This window comes from Callithrix jacchus, chromosome X (genome assembly GCF_049354715.1).
Source record: "Callithrix jacchus isolate 240 chromosome X, calJac240_pri, whole genome shotgun sequence".
In the NCBI taxonomy this organism is placed as follows: Eukaryota; Metazoa; Chordata; class Mammalia; order Primates; family Cebidae; genus Callithrix; species Callithrix jacchus.
Genome location: NC_133524.1, coordinates 70,670,005 through 70,687,180, shown reverse-complemented (window position 1 = coordinate 70,687,180; position 17,176 = coordinate 70,670,005). Strand labels below are relative to the sequence as shown.

The 17,176-nt window shown below is 41.4% G+C and overlaps 1 pseudogene; it reads right to left on the bottom strand.

Annotated features, from left to right (window-relative positions):
• Nucleotides 1-16,809, bottom strand: part of LOC100400872 (14-3-3 protein zeta/delta pseudogene) — a 29,321-nt pseudogene extending 12,512 nt beyond the window's left edge.
• Between the last annotated feature and the right edge of the window lie 367 nt (nt 16,810-17,176).

Sequence of the window (17,176 nt, the reverse complement as noted above, 5' to 3'; positions counted from 1 at the left end):
GATTGTTAGCTCTTCTTGTTGTATCGATCCTTTTACCATTATGTAATGGCCTTCTTTGTCTCTTTTGAACTTTGTTGCTTTAAAGTCTATTTTATCAGAGATGAGAATTGCAACTCCTGCTTTTTTTGCTCTCCATTTGCTTGGTAAATCTTCCTCCATCCCTTCATTTTGAGCCTTTATGTATCATTGCGTGTGAGATGGGTTTTCTGGATACAGCACACTGATGGGTTTTGGATTTTTATCCAATTTTCCAGTCTGTGTCTTTTGATTGGTGCATTTAGTCCATTTACATTTAGGGTTAATATTGTTATGTGTGAATTTGATACTGCCATTTAGATGCTAAGTGGCTGTTTTGCCCGTTAGTTGTTGTAGATTCTTCATTATGTTGATGCTCTATAGCATTTAGTGTGATTTTGGAATGGCTGGTACTGGTTGTTCCTTTCTATGTGTAGTGCCTCTTTCAGGAGCTCTTGTAGAGCAGGCCTGGTGGTGACAAAATCTCTGAGTACTTGCTTGTTCTCAAAGAATTTTATTTTTCCTTCACTTCTGAAGCTCAGTTTGGCTGGATATGAAATTCTGGGTTGAAAGTTCTTTTCTTTAAGAATGTTGAATATTGGCCCCCACTCTCTTCTGGCTTGTAGTGTTTCTGCTGAGAGATCTGCTGTGAGTCTGATGGGCTTCCCTTTGTGGGTGACCCAACCTTTCTCTCTGGCTGCTCATAGTATTTTCTCCTTCATTTCAACCTTGTGGAATTTGACGATTATGTGCCTTGGGGTTGCTCTTTTTGTGGAATATTTTTTTGGTGTTCTCTGTATTTCCTGCATTTGAGTGTTGGCCTGTGTTGCTAGGTGGGGGAAATTTTCCTGGATGAGGTCCTGAAGAGTATTTTCCAGCTTGGATTCATTCTCTTCGTCCCCTTCTGGTACACCTATCAAATGTAGGTTAGGTCTCTTCACATAGTCCCACATTTCTTGGAGACTTTGTTCATTCCTTTTTGTGCTTTTTTCTCTGATCTTGGTTTCTCGTTTTATTTCATTGAGTTGATCTTCGAATTCTGATATTCTTTCTTCTGCTTGGTCAATTCGGCTATTGAAACTTGTGCATGCTTCACGAAGTTCTCGTATTGTGTTTTTCAGCTTCTTTAATTCATTCATATTCCTCTCTATGTTATCCATTCTTGTTGTCATTCCCTCACATCTTTTTTCAAGCATCTTAGTTTCTTTGCATTGATTTAATACATGTTCTTTTAGCTCACAAAAGTTTCTCATTATCCACCTTCTGAAGTCTAATTCCGTCATTTTATCACAGTCATTCTCCGTCCAGCTTTGTTCCCTTGCTGGTGAGGAGTTTTGGTCCTTTCTAGGAGGCGAGGTGTTCTGGTTTTGGGTGTTTTCCTTCTTTTCGTGCTGATTTCTTCCCATCTTTGTGGATTTATCCACTTGTCGTCTGTGTAGTTGCTGACTTTTTGATTGGGTCTCTGAGTGGACACCCAGATTGTTGGTGATGAAGTATATCTGTTACTTGGTTTTCCTTCTACCAGTCTAGCCCCTTCACTGTACCACTGCTGAGGTCCACTCCAGGCCCTGCTTGTTTGGGGTGCACCTATAGCTGCTGTGGAACAGTGAGCAATGCTACCAGTTTCTTTTTCTGCTATCTTTGTCCCAGGATGATGCCTGCCAAATGTCAGTCTTTTGGATATAGAGGGGTCAGGGAGCTGCTTGAGGAGACAGTCTGTACTTTATAGGAACTCGATTGCTGAGCTGTGAGCTCTGTTGTTCATTCAGGACTCTTAGGCTGCTATGTTTGATTCTGCTGCAACAGAGCTCATTAACAAACCCTTTTTTTCTCAAATGCTCTGTCTTGCGGTGTTGGGACTTTAATATTGGATGTCCATTGAGGTGTCCTGCCCAGCTAGGATGCAGTCTGGTCACTATTTGCCTGCCGATGCTCCACGCTGTTTTTGTGAGGTTCGCCCTGTTGCTGCAGACTCTCGTCTTCTGCTGCTACACCCTGTGGCGGAGTCTCTCTGTTTTAGCAGGTTGCCTTGGCAACGGCAGGCTGCGTCAGCAGTGGGCTTGTATCTCAGTAGGAGCGGGTTGCCTCAGTAATGATGGATGCCCCTCCCCCACGGAGCGTCTCAGGGACTGTCTCCCCAGGGAGCGTTTGGAATCGCCGTTTTGTCTGTCCCACTGAGCTACCCCAAACGCTGTGTCCCTGAAATCCTTTTGGCTGCCCCACTGTCCAAGTCTTGTTCAGTCTCAAGTTCAGCCCTCTCAAGTCTCAGGTTGCCGGTTAAACAGGGCACCTGGACAAGGGCGCCCTGTGGGGAGCGCTGGCTAGGGCTGGGCACTGCCACCCCAGCTGCAGGCTTCATCGTGCAAAACCTCTGCCTGGAGTCCCGCATCTCCTTTATACTTGGGAATTTCTCCGTACTGTGGGCAACAAAGATCAGTCTGAAAATGCAGCTCTGACTCACCTCTCTGCGGATTGACCGAGAGCTTCAATCCTGGGTTGTTCTCACAGCACCATCTTGAGTCCTCCCTCCTTCTTCTTCATTTATAAAACTTAGTTTGCTGGATACAAAAATCCTGACTGACAGTTATTGTGTTTAAGGAGGATAAAGAGTAACCACATCTCTTCTGACTTGTAACATTTCTACTGAGAAGCCTACTGTTAGTCTGACAGGATTTCCTTTATAGGTTACCTAATGTTTTTGTCTCACTGCTCTTAGAATACTTTTCTACACTTTGATTTAAATAGCCTGATGACTACATGACTTGGTGATATTCTTTTTGCCAGAAATCTCCAAGATTTTCTTTAAACTTCTTATATTTGTATATCTAAACCTCTAGAAAGGCTACGGAAGTTTTCTGCAATTACTCTATCAAATGAGTTTTCCAATTTTTTTGTATTCTCTTCTCCCTCAGAAATACCAATTATTCTTAGGTTTGGCTACTTTACATAATTCTATATTTCTAGGATACTTTGTTCATTTCTTTTGATTTATTTAAATTTTTGTCTGATTAAGTTACTTTAAAAGTATTGTCTTTGAGCTCTGAAGTTCTTTCTTTTACTAGGTCTAGTCTAATGTTGAAACATTCCACTTCATTTTGTAATTCCCTAAATGTATTATTTTTATTTCCAGAAGTTCTAAATGGTTTTTATTTAAAATATCTATCTTTTTAGAATATTTTTATTTATATTCTGAATTTCTAAAAAAGTATCTTTATATTGGTTTTCACCTTTCTCTAGTATATTTTTGAATAGCTTAATAAGCAACATTTGGAATTCCTTATCTTGTATTTAAAAGATTTTATTTTTGTTTGGATTCATTGATGGTGAGACAATGTGATCTTTTGCAAGTATTCTAGAACCCTATTTTGTCATATGGCCAGAATTATTTTTCTGCTTCTCATTTAGGTAGACTATTTCTTCTCATTATTCTTGAATCTATTTTTTATTTGACTGTGTGGCTTTTAAATTTTCTTTTTTCCCCTTGATGATGTGACTTTAATGTTTATAATTTATTGCAGCCTTGTTTGGCTTTTTTTTTTTTTTTTTTTTTTTTTGCTTTCAGGGGTGAAGGCTCTGCATGAGTTCCCTGATTGTAGAAAATATTTGTATCATGGCTTTCTTAGATCCTGGCTGTAGTAGCAATGTGCTCAGTGTGCAAGCAAATTTGCTGTCTCCTATGAAGTTTAAATGGAAGAGGTCTTTTGAAGCTTATCTTGTTCCCTCCGAGTGTGCACTTTTTTTAAATTTATTTTTTCCCCAGTATTTTGTTTCCAGGTTGAATAGTTTAGGCTTCAGAGGAATGAGTATGGTGTTCCTAGGTAGAAACCAGTGGTGGCTAAAGCAGGTGGGTAAATGCAATACCCAATGGTGAGCAGAGGACCCAACCTGACAGGTGGCTGGGGGAACTCTCAATCACACTGAAGTCCTTCATAGGGAAAGGTGGGAGCCACTTCAGCTCTCCTAACAAGCCAGCAGGAAAACAATCTGCCTCCCAGTTACACTCCTGTCACAGAGTTTCATCTATTCAGGTCAGACAGGTACCTCATTTCATGTGCAAGAATGCTGGTGTTCAGTGTAAAGATGGATTGTGGCTCTACTCCTAGTGCAAGTCTGAACATGGAGGCACATTCTTCCTTTGGGGATTTTGACACCCTGAAGTGTTCCAGAAAGGCCATCTACAGGTTCACCCATGCTGAGCTCCCATGGAAGAAGTCCCAGCTATGTCTGCATTGGTGGGCAAGTGGGAAAGAAAGTCCTCTTCTCCAGTATCCTTCACAAGCACCAGAGCTGTCAGACTGTTGAGGTACAGACACATAACTTTTCACAGTGAGCCCAGCACTGCACCTGTACCTCTGCTGAAAGAGACTTCCCACATGCAGAAAGTCCCAGCTTTGACAGAGGTGGTTGGGGGAGCTCTCAGTGAAACACACTGAAGTCTTACCAGGGTAAAAGGAGGGAGCTACCTCAACTCCTCTGCTAAGCCAGCAGAAAATTGGTCCACCTCCTAGTCACACTCTTGAACCAGTGTCCAGGCTGTTCGAATGAGACAGGAACCTCTTTTCATCTGTGATAAGATTGATACTTCAAATAGAGAGGTATTGTGACTACTTTTTATGCAAGCCCGAACCTGAAAAGTAGTCTGTCTGTGGGAATACAGTCACTCAGAAGTGCTCCAGAAAGTCTTTCTGTAGGTGTACCCATGCTGAGCTTGCATGGGAGAAGCCCCAGCTGTGCCTGCAGTAGTGGACAAAGGGAAACAAATGTTTTCTTCTCCAAAAATCTTCATGAGCACCATGGCTGCCTGAATGCTGGGGTAGAGCTACAACTTTTCTTACTAAGCCCAGCACTGCACCTGTAATTCTGCTGAAAGAGACTTTTCACAAGCAGAAATTTATGGGACTCAAGGTCTGCTATCTAAATAATTTTGTCTCACAGGTATGGTGCAATCTCCCTTCCCCTAGGAGTAGAAGTCCCTGAGAGCCTGGCTACTATAAATGCCGCCACTCTCCTGGGTCTAGCTGCCTAGTGGCGCTGCCACACTCCAGGCTGGTGTTGTAGAATGTTGGCAAGGGATTCAGTGATGTGACCTTTTTACAAGTTTCTCAGCAGCAGGTATGAGCACCAGCTCTGATGGGTGTAGCAGGGGGATTGATGTGAAATTAGTTGATTATACTTAGCCTTAGTGTATAGGCTTTATCAATTGCTGGTTGTAGTAGTAATAAAGTGGTCGTGTAGACATAACTCCTGATTAGTCATGGTGCTGCAGGCAGTGGTAATAGCTGAGGCTATTCTATGAGGTTTCCTCCTTCCTGGGTGCTGTGTTATTCTACCTGGATATGCTGTAATAGACTGTGTCAGTTGGCCCCCAGCCAGGAGGTGGCACCTACAAAAGAGTGCCAGCCATAGTGGTAGCAGTGGGATTTGTGCTTGCCTTGTTACCCAGGGGAGGTTCTGTGGTGTATCAGGCAATGCGTGTGGCCATAGAGCTCCCAAAAGTTTCTGTCCTTTGTGTTAAACTACCAGGTCAGATAGAGGAGCAAAGCCAAGTCAAAGCTGGGTCAGGCAAATGTGTACTCTGGCTCTCCACGTGTAGGGAAAACAGTGGCAGTGGCCCCAGTGAGTATTGGTTGACAATTCTCTGGAAGTTTGGGTAATGTTCCAGAAAGGATCAAAATGGTCTTTGATGCACAGAAGAGTTCACACATGGGGTGATGAGTAGCAGGTGGCAGTAAGCCTCACCCAGCTCGCAGACACTTGGCAAGTCAGGTCTCTCATTTACAGTGTTCCACTAGCAGGAGAAAGCTAATTTCCAGGTAGTCTGCACTCAGAACCCCAAACTGCCCCAGGCCATAAGGCTTTCCACAGAGCAATCATAGCTATCAGGCCACACCCATCCTGGTCTCCCCATCTAGCCAGGACACCCAGCTCCTGCACTTGTAGTTACAGCAAGTACACTTCACATTTGCCTCCCAGTTCTGGTGAAATGAGTTTATCCTCACTCAAGATTATAACATGAATCTCAGTTGGGGGCTTCCCTCAACCTGTGATGACCACTTGAATTAGCTGGCAGAATTCTGCAGAGTTCCCTGTGAGGGAGAATCAGAAATGGCCCCCTTCATCTACACTACAGACTGGGAATGCAAGCAAGGCTTTCTCTCTGCTCCTACTTCCATATTCCCAACTGTCCCCTAAATCAGTTCCAGTGGTGGGTACGGTTCAAGTCTTCCCCCATGGCCTGGATTGACAGGTTTACTGGTGGGAATGTGTATTATATGGGCAGTTTATCTCTCTCACAAACTATGAGGACTTAAAATTTTCTGCTTGGCTTACTGTGTAGGCTACAGCCCACTGTTTCTTTCAAAAGGTTTGTGGCTTCTTTCAGCTTTCCTGTAGAGTTCTTCCATTGCTTCTTGGAAAAAAGTTTACAGTGTAAATCTCTATATATTATTTTGCCTTTCCAGGTGGGAAAGGCATGCTTAATACCGCCTCCAATCTGCCATCTTGAAAAAAAATAATAAAACTTCTACACTGATTTTTGCATACTAATTGTGGTTCACAAATCATACTAATTTGACATTAATTTGCATAATCTGTTCATAGATTAGTTTGGACTTTACATGTACACAATTTTGTCACATGAATAATGAGAGATTTTTGTTTTCTTTCACAATCATAATACGTTTTATGAGTTTTTTAGTGCTTATTGCAATGCTTAAGACCTTCATTGCACTAATGAATTAATGTGGTGAGAGTGGACATCCTTTTCTTGTTTTAAAACTGTGTATCTATTTATTTAATGTTTTCTCATGGAATCTCCGTTACCTACAAAGATTCCAAATATATCCTGCTGTTAATAGAGCTCCTTTTTGCTCAAATGTTTTCAAAAATGTTTAAAAAGTAGGCATGTGTATTGAGTTATATCAAATACATTTCCTCTGTCTTTATTTCCTTATTATGTGAATTATATTGATTACTAAATTTTTAATGCAATCTTGTATTTCTGGACTAAATTTCACAAGGATATGAAGTACAGTAAATTTCATATATCTCTGTATACTATCAGCTTTTATTTTGTTTAGAATTTTGTATTTATATTCATGATCTACATTGGCTTTAAATTGTCTTCTTATGTTGTAACAGTCCTATTTTCAGATTAAAGTTATGCTGGTTTTATAAATCAATTTGGGAACTAATTGTATGATGTATATTCTCTAGAAATTTTTATATAGCATTGGTAATATTTATTATTAAGGTATTTTTAAAAAGTTGCCAGCTAAGCCATCTTGATTTGAAATTACTTCTACATAATGACATATAACAAGGAATTCAATTTATTCAAAGACTATTCAGATTAGTATGTATCCTTTTGTTATTTTTTCATTAAATGTATCCATTTAATCTTAGATGTTGATTTTGTTTGCACACTGCTATTTACAGTATTCTATGTTTAAATGTAAAATCCCTCAGGATGACCACTTTTTCAGTTTTGATAGTTTGCTTTTTATTTAAATGTTACTTTATCAACCATTTTAAGTATTTGCTTATTTCCTCTATTATCTGTTTGTTTCTATTTTATTTATTTTTACTCTTTTTTTGAGACAGTCTCACTCTGTCATTCAGGCTTGAGTGCAATGGAGAGATCTTGGCTCACTGCAACCTCTGTCTCTCAGGTTCAGGTGATTCTCTTGCCTCAGTCTCCCAAGTAGCTGGGACTACAGGCATGCACAACCACACCTGGCTAATATTTGTATTTTTAGTAGAGACAGGGTTTCACCATATTGGCCAGGCTGCTCTCAAACTTCTGACCAAGTAATCCACCTAGATTGAAAAATTGCACTCCAGCCTGGGTGACAGAGTGAATGAAACTCTGTCTCAAAAGAAAAATGGTTTGCTCTCAGGTTTCTTTATCAACCTAGCAATATTTTTTTTCTTACCTAGGCACACACACACACGCACAAAGAAACAAAGGGATAGAACACAAAAATTTCTGCAAACTTCCAAAAGCCAAATTGTTCCCCACTCTGCAATACTGCCATTTACTACTGATTTCTTTCTGACCCAGTCAGACGTGAGAGGCCTCCTACTGGATCCAAGCCAATTAATTACTGGATCCAATTTGATCCTGGATCCAGTTTAGTTTCTTTCACAACTTCCAAACCCAGTTTGGATCAGAAATTTTCTCAAGGAAATTCAGAGAGCTCAAAACACAAATTCATGGAGCTTGAAAATCCAAGAGAACTTTCTACCTTCTCCAGCAATTCTGAGAAGGCAATGAACACAATGGGTCTGGCAGGTACCTCGATTGGTCACTCAGTCCTCCTGGAAGTTATTAGGTCTACTTCAAATCCCACCTCTGATGCCACCTTTTAAAAGAAAAACTTCAGCTGAATTAAATTTAAAAGAGTTTAACTGAGAAATAAACAACTCAGAATTGGGCAGCCTCCTATGCAAGAGTAGACTCAGAGACTCCAGTGCAGCCATGTGTTGAAAGAAGATTTATGGACAGAAAAAGGAAAATGACACACAGAAAAAAGGAGTGAGGTACAGAAACAGCTGGATTGGTTGTGAGACAGCCAGGTGGAAGAGAGTCCCTGGAAAGACTCCAACTAGCCTGTGCACTTGGGTGAAGCCTTGGGAAGTTTGCACCCTTTGCAGTCAGGAGGAGCCTGGACTCTCTGCTTCCTGTGTGAAACCTGGGATTCAAACAGCTGAGCAAGAAACTAGACAGGATTCTGGCCTAGCTAGAGTTCCTGTTACCCCCGTTTTTTCTTTTCTTTTCACTAAATAAAACACTGCTTTATGCACTCTTCAAACCATCTGCGAGACTAAATTTTTGTGTCCATGGGACAGAAAAAGACCCTAACTTTAGCTGAACTAAGAAAAAGTCCTGCCACAATTTTGGTGCCCAACTTGTGGCTCAAGAAGTGGTGAGTGAAGTGAGGTCTCAAAACCTCTCACTGTTGCTCCTAAGTGTTTTTATCCTCATACTTCTGAGGGTGAGGGAAACCATGCCCCAACCTCCTGTCATTCCTGGGCCTTTTCATGGTCTTTTACTTTCTATTTCAGGATGGACCAGTAGGAGCAGAAGCTCCCTGCTGCTCCCTCCTCCCTGCCAGTGATGGGACAAAGCACTGCAGGTGGCTGACTGGCGTTTTCTGCCTTGTGCCCATGGAGTCTCCTCCTCCAGTGCCAGGGAGGCCAGCTCTGACCCACTTGTCTCCCTGGTGGAGAAACCACTTGCATGAGAATAAGAGGTTTTTCCCCAGGCATTTTTAAACCATTTTTTCTTCTTTTTCTATACTCCATCAACCAGTTAAACTTTAAAGATTTTTCTTTCTAAAAAAATGTTTTACTAGGCCAGACCCCAAAACTATCATTGTGTATATTCTCTGTAAAGGTTTAATTGTGTAAAAGGATTTGTGGATTTAGCCTTGGGCTGTGGCTAATCTGGTGTGCTTTGCATGTCTGTGTGGATTGTGCTGCAAGCCTTTATCTTGTTTTATCTCCTGGTGGCATAGCTGGTAATTACTTGGCAAGGCTCTGTTCAGCAATTCTGCCTTAGGGTATCAGCCCTCTCTGATTCAATATCTGTATGTTTTTCTAGTCTTGTCTCAAAGGTCTCTACCCAAACACTGGGTTTTCTTCTACCTCTCAGTGTGTGTATTGTGTGAAATGTCTGTAAAAAGAGCTCTAATTAATCTGGCCTAATTAAAGACAAGCACTTAGAGCTAATCTTTTTAAAAGGAAAGATAAAATTTGTGGTGCCTTTCAGTTCATGGGACTTTCTTATTTAAAGAAAATATAACGGGCCAGGAGCGGTGGCTCATGCCTATAATCCCAGCACTTTGGGGGGCCGAGGAGGGTGGATCACGAGGTCAAGAAATCAAGACCGGGGGGAGGACTCAAGATGGCACTGTGAGAACAACCCAGGATTGGAGCTCTCGTTGAATCCACGGAGAGGTGAGTCAGAGTTGCATTTCCAGACTGATCTTTGTTGCCCACAGAACGGGGAAACTCCCAAGTATAAAGGAGACGTGGGACACCAGGCAGTAACTCTGCCTGGTGAAGCCAGCAGCCGGGGTGGCGGCGACCGACCCCACCCAGCACTCCCCACAGGGCGCACTTGTCTGGGTGCCCTGTTGAACCGGCAACCTGAGTCTTGAGAGGGCTGGACTTGAGACTGAATGAGACTTGGACAGTGGGCCAGCCCAGGGGATTGCAGGGACAGAGCGTTTGGGGCAGCCAGTGGGATGAACAAAACCGTGATTTCAAACAATCCCCGTGCAGATGGTTTGAGATGCTCTGTGGGGAAGGGGCATCCACCATTACTGAGGCAACCCGCCCCAACAGATACACGCCCACTGCTGATGCATCCAGCCATTGCCGAGGCAACCCGTTCCTACTGAATCCCCCAACACAGAACATTTGAGAAAAAAAAGTTTTTTTAATGAGCTCTGTTGCAGCAGAATCAAACATGGCAGCCTAACAGCCCTGAATGAACAACAGAGCTCACAGCTCAGCAATTGAGCTCCTATAAAGCACAGACTGTCTCCTGAAGCAGCTCCCTGACCCCTATATATCCAAAAGACTGACATTTGGCAGACATCATCCTGGGACAAAGATAGCAGAAAAAGAAAATGGTAGCACCCCTCACTGTGCCACAGCTGCTAGAGGTGCACCCCAGACCAGCAGAGCCTGGAGTGGACCTCAGCAGTAGTACAGCAAAGGGGCTAGACTGGTAGAAGGAAAACCAAGTAACAGATACACTTCATCACCAACAATCTGGGTGTCCACTCAGAGACCCAATCGAAAAGTCAGCAACTACGCAGACGACAAGCAGATAAATCCACAAAGATGGGAAGAAACCAGCACAAAAAGGAGGAAAACACCCAAAACCAGAACACCTCACCTCCTAGAAAGGACCAAAACTCCTCACCAGCAACGGAACAAAGCTGGATGGAGAATGACTGTGATGAAATGACGGAATTAGACATAAGAAGGTGGATAATGAGAAACTTTTGTGAGCTAAAAGAACATGTATTAAATCAATGCAAAGAAACTAAGGAACTTGAAAAAAGATATGAGGAAATGATAACAAGAATGGATAAGTTAGAGGAATATAAATGAATTAAAGGAGCTGAAAAACACAATACGAGAACTTCGTGAAGCATGTACAAGTTTCAACAGCCGAATTGCCCAAGCAGAAGAAAGAATATCAGAAGTCGAAGGTCAACTCAATGAAATAAAACGAGAAACCAAGATTAGAGAAAAAAGCGCAAAGGGAATGAACAAAGTCTCCAAGAAATGTGGGACTATGTGAAAAGACCTAACCTACATTTGATAGGTGTACCAGAAGAGGATGAAGAGAATGAACCCAAGCAGGAAAATACTCTTCAGGACATCATCCAGGAGAATTTCCCCCACCTAGCAAGACAGACCAACACTCAAATGCAGGAAATACAGAGAACACCACAAAAATATTCCTCAAGAAGAGCAACCCCAAAGCACATAATCGTCAGATTCAAGAAGGTTGAAATAAAGGAGAAAATACTAAGGGCAGCCAGAGAGAAAGGTCAGGTCACCCACAAAGGGAAGCCCATCAGACTCAGCACATCTCTCGGCAGAAACACTATAAGCCAGAAGAGAGTGGGGGCCAATATTCAACATTCTTAAAGAAAAGAACTTTCAACCCAGAATTTCATATCCAGCCAAACTGAGCTTCAGAAGTGAAAAGAAAATAAAATCCTTTGCGAACAAGCAAGTACTCAGAGATTTTGTCACCACCAGGCCTGCTTTACAAGAGCTCCTGAAAGAGGCACTACACATAGAAAGGATCAACCAGTACCAGCCATTCCAAAATCACACTAAAAGTTAAAGAGCATCAACATAATGAAGAATCTACAACAACTAACGTGCAAAACAGCCACTTAGCATCTAAATGGCAGTATCAAATTCACACATAACAATATTAACCCTAAATGTGAATGGACTAAATGCACCAATCAAAAGACACAGACTGGCAAATTGGATAAAAATCCAAAACCCATCAGTGTGCTGTATCCAGGAGACCCATCTCACATGCAAGGATACAAAAAGGCTCAAAATAAAGGGATGGAGGAAGATTTACCAAGCAAATGGAGAGCAAAAAAAGCAGGAGTTGCAATTCTCATCTCTGATAAAATAGACTTTAAAGGAACAAAGATCAAAAGAGACAAAGAAGGCCATTACATAATGGTAAAAGTATCGATACAACAGGAAGAGCTAACGATCCTGAACATACATGAACCCAACGCAGGAGCACTCAGATACATAAGGCAAATTCTTAATGACTTACAAAGAGACTTAGACTCCCACACAATAATAGTGGGAGACTTTAACACTCCACTGTCAATATTAGACAGATCAACCAGACAGAAAATCAACAAAGATATCCAGGGCTTGAACTCAGACTTGGAGCAAGCAAACGTGATAGACATTTACAGAACTCTCCACCCCAAATCCACAGAATATACATTCTTCTCAGCACCACAATACACCTACTCTAAATTGATCACATAATTGGAAGTAAAGCACTGCTCAGCAAATGCAAAACAATTGAAATCATAACAAACAGCCTCTCAGACCATAGTGCAATCAAGTTAGAACTCAGAATACAGAAAGCAACCCAGAACCGCACAGCTTCATGGAAACTGAACAACTGGCTCTTGAATGTTGACTGGGTAAACAATGAAATGAAGACAGAAATAAAGAAGTTCTTCAAAACCAATGAGAACGATGACAAAACATGCCAGAATCTCTGGGACACATTTAAAGCAGTCTCTAGAGGAAAGTATATAGCAATAAGTGCCCATATGAGGAGAATGGAGAGATCCAAAATTGATACCCTATCGTCAAAATTAAAAGAGCTAGAGGAGCAAGAGCAAAAAAACTCAAAACCCAGCAGAAGACAGGAAATAACTAAGATCAGAGCTGAACTGAATGCGATTGAGACACGAAAACCCTCCAAAACATCAATAAATCCAAGAGCTGGTTTTTTGAAAAGATCAACAAAATAGACAGACCACTAGCTAAATTGATTAAAAATAAAAGGGAGAACAACCAAATAGATGCAATAAAAAATGATAAAGGGGAAATCACCACAGATTCCACAGAAATTCAAAGCATCATCAGAGAATATTACAAACAACTCTATGCACATAAGCTAGCAAACCTGGAAGAAATGGATAAATTCCTGGACTCCTGTGTCCTCCCAAGCCTAAACCAGGAGGAAGCTGAAACTATGAATAGACCAATAACAAGGGCAGAAGTCGAGGCAGCAATTAAGAGCCTACCACACAAAAAAAGCCCAGGTCCAGATGGGTTCACAGCCAAATTCTACCAGACACACAAAGAGGACCTGGTACCATTTCTTCTGAAACTATTCCAAATAATCCAAAAAGAAGGAATCCTTCCCAAATCATTCTATGAGACCAATATCATCCTGATACCAAAACCCGGCAGAGACCCAACAAGAAAAGAAAATTTCAGGCCAATATCCATGATGAACATAGATGCAAAAATCTTCAATAAAATATTGGCAAGCCAAATGCAACAGCAAATCAAAAAACTTATTCATCATGATCAAGTAGGATTCATCCTGGGGATGCAAGGCTGGTTCAACATACGCAAGTCTATAAATGTAATTCACCACATAAACAGAACCAAAAACAAAAACCACATGATTATCTCAATTGATGCAGAGAAGTCATTTGACAAAATTCAACAGCCTTTTATGCTAAAAACCCTCAATAAACTCGGTATCGATGGAACTTATCTCAAAGTAATAAAAGCTATTTATGACAAACCAACAGCCAATATCATACTGAGTGGGCAAAAACTGGAAGCATTTCCTTTGAAATCCGGCACTAGACAAGGATGCCCTCTTTCACCACTCCTATTCAATATAGTACTGGAAGTTCAGGCCATAGCAATCAGGCAAGAAAAACGAATAAAGGGTATTGAAATAAAAAAGGAGGAAGCCAAATTGTCTCTATTTGCAGACGACATGATAGTATACCTAGAGGACCCCACTGCCTCAGCCCAAGAACTCCTGAAACTGATAAGCAACTTCAGCAAAGTCTCAGGATATAAAATCAATGTGCAATAATCACAAGCCTTTCTCTACACCAATAACAGACTTAAAGAAAGCTAAATCAAGAATGAACTGCCATTCACAATTGCTACAAAAAGAATAAAATACCTAGGAATACAACTCACAAGGAATGTAAGGGACCTCTTCAAGGAAAACTACAAACCACTGCTCGACAAAATCAGAGAGGCCACAAACAGATGGAGGAACATTCCATGCTCATGGTTAGGAAGAATTAATATCATAAAAATGGCTATACTGCCCAAAGTAATTTACAGAATCAATGCTATCCCCATCAAGCTACCATTGACTTTCTTCACAGAACTGGAGAAAACCACCACGAACTTCATATGGAACCAAAAGAGAGCCCGCATAGCCAAGTCAATTCTAAGCAAAAAGAACACAGCGGGGGGCATCACACTACCGGATTTCAAACTATACTACAAGGCTACAGTAATCAAAACAACATGTTACTGGTACCAAAACAGAGATATAGACCAATGGAACAGAACAGAGACAACGGAGGCAACACAACATATCTACAACCATACAATCTTTGATAAACCTGTCAAAAACAAGCAATGGGGAAAGGATTCCCTGTTCAACAAATGGTGCTGGGAAAACTGGCTAGCCATGTGCAGAAAGCACAAACTGGACCCCTTCCTGACACCTTACACTAAAATTAACTCCAGATGGATTAAAGACTTATACATAAGACCTGGAACAATAAAAACCCTAGAAGGAAATCTAGGCAAAACTATCCAGGACATAAGAGTAGGCAAGGACTTCATGAACAAAACACCAAAAGCATTGGAAACAAAAGCCAAAATAGACAAATGGGACCTAATCAAACTCCACAGCTTCTGCACGGCAAAAGCAACAGTCACTAGAGTGAATCGGCAACCAACAGAATGGGAAAAAATTTTTGCAGTTTACCCATCTGACAAAGGGCTGATATCCAGAATTTACAAAGAACTCAAACAGATTTACAGGAAAAAAACAAACAAGCCCATTCAGAGGTGGGCAAAGGATATGAACAGAGACTTTATGAAAGAAGACATATACGAGGTCAACAATCATATGAAAAGATGCTCATCGTCACTGGTCATCAGAGAGATGCAAATCAAAACCACATTGAGATACCATCTCACGCCAGTTAGAATGGCAATCATTAAAAAATCTTGAGAAAACAGATGCTAGAGAGGATGTGGAGAAAAAGGAACACTTTTACACTGTTGGTGGGAGTTTAAATTAGTTCAACCATTGTGGAAGACAGTGTGGCGATTCCTCAAGGCCTTAGAAATAGAAATTCCATTTGACCCAGCAATCCCTTTACTGGGTATATATCCAAAAGACTATAAGTCGTTCTACTATAAGGACACATGTACACGAATGTTCATTGCAGCACTGTTTACAATAGCAAAGACTTGGAACCAACCCAAATGCCCATTGATAATAGACTGGATTGGAAAAATGTGGCACATATACATCATGGAATATTATGCAGCAATCAGAAATGATGAGTTTGTGTCATTTGTAGAGACATGGATGAATCTGGAGAACATCATTCTCAGTAAACTGACACAAGAACAGAAAATGAAACACCACATATTCTCACTCATAGGTGGGTGATGAAAAATGAGATCACACGGACACAGAGAGAAGAGTATGAAACACTGGGGTCTATTGGGGGGAAATGGGGGGGCCAGTGGGAGGAGGAAGTGGGGAGGGATAGCCTGGGGAGAAATGCCAAATGTGGGTGAAGGGGAGAAAGGAAGCAAACACACTGCCATGTGTGTACCTATGCAACTGTCTTGCATGTTCTGCACATGTACCCCCAAACCTAAAATGCAATAAAAAATTTGAAAAAAAAATAAGAAAGTTACGCAAAAAAAAAAAAGAAATAGTTATTCTTGCTGAACTTTATGCAAATGGTCAGGCTAAGTATAAAACTAAAATCTGTTTTGCAAACTCTTATGATGATTTTTTAAAAATTTTTAACAAAAATGAAGACTGGAGACACAGAGAAATTATATTCCGAAATTTATCATACATTTGCCATTAAACTCTAAACTTACTGGTTGTATTTAAGTTTTCATGTACATTTTAGTCTAACTGTGCTTGCTCCTGTGACCCAACCAGCAATCCCTGGCTACAGTTCAGAAAAAACAAGAGGGATTAGGAAGTAGACCATTAATCCTCCTAAGCTTCTAAGACCCCTTCCCCCTAGACTTCTACATTGCACTTAAATAGGAGAAGTAAAGGCTGGCAGACTGGGCACCACCAGTTTTTGTTTAAACACAATCAAACCCCCACCTAGTCACGAATCCCGTGCCTACTTCATGGATTAAGACCCTTTCACATGTAATTTCTGGAATTGTAAGCCTTTAAAAGGGCAGGGATTTTCTTTGTCAAGAAGATCAATTGTTAAGGTATTTTCACCTTTCGCAGCTCCTGGCCAAATAAATCACGACTTCCTTCCCTGTTTGATGTTCGAGAGGTTTGTTTGTGGCTGTTCCTGCTTCATTTTTGTTCCCTGAGTGGGAAATGAGTTTCGATTGGTGAGCAGCCAGGACAGTGTCCCAGGATATTTTGCCTTGCCCTGTGGAGTATTCCTGCAGGGGACTTAAGTGACCTGAGTCCTGAGAGCCCTCTGGGGTAGGCATTGGCCCCAGTGGAATGCCTTGCCAGACCAAAAGCAGGGTAGGTCCCCGCAGTGTGGATCCACCCAGTGGCTGAACACTGAGAGGGAATGGGTGCCTGAAGTGTCAGGATGACAGAAACATAGTAGGACTGGTCCTGGGAAACTTGCGTATCTCCTCAGGTGACAGTGTGTCCTGATAACCCACATGTGCTGGATTTGGCACCCTCAAACTTGGCTCTCTCTCTCTGTAACTAACCTTGGATTAAGAGAGCATAGGTATAAGGGAGTGAATGAGGATGGCCACATCTTATCAACTGGAACTTCAGAAAAGCAGGCTTTTTGCCTACCATGGACCTGTTCAGTGGGAGATTATGTGATTATACATCAAT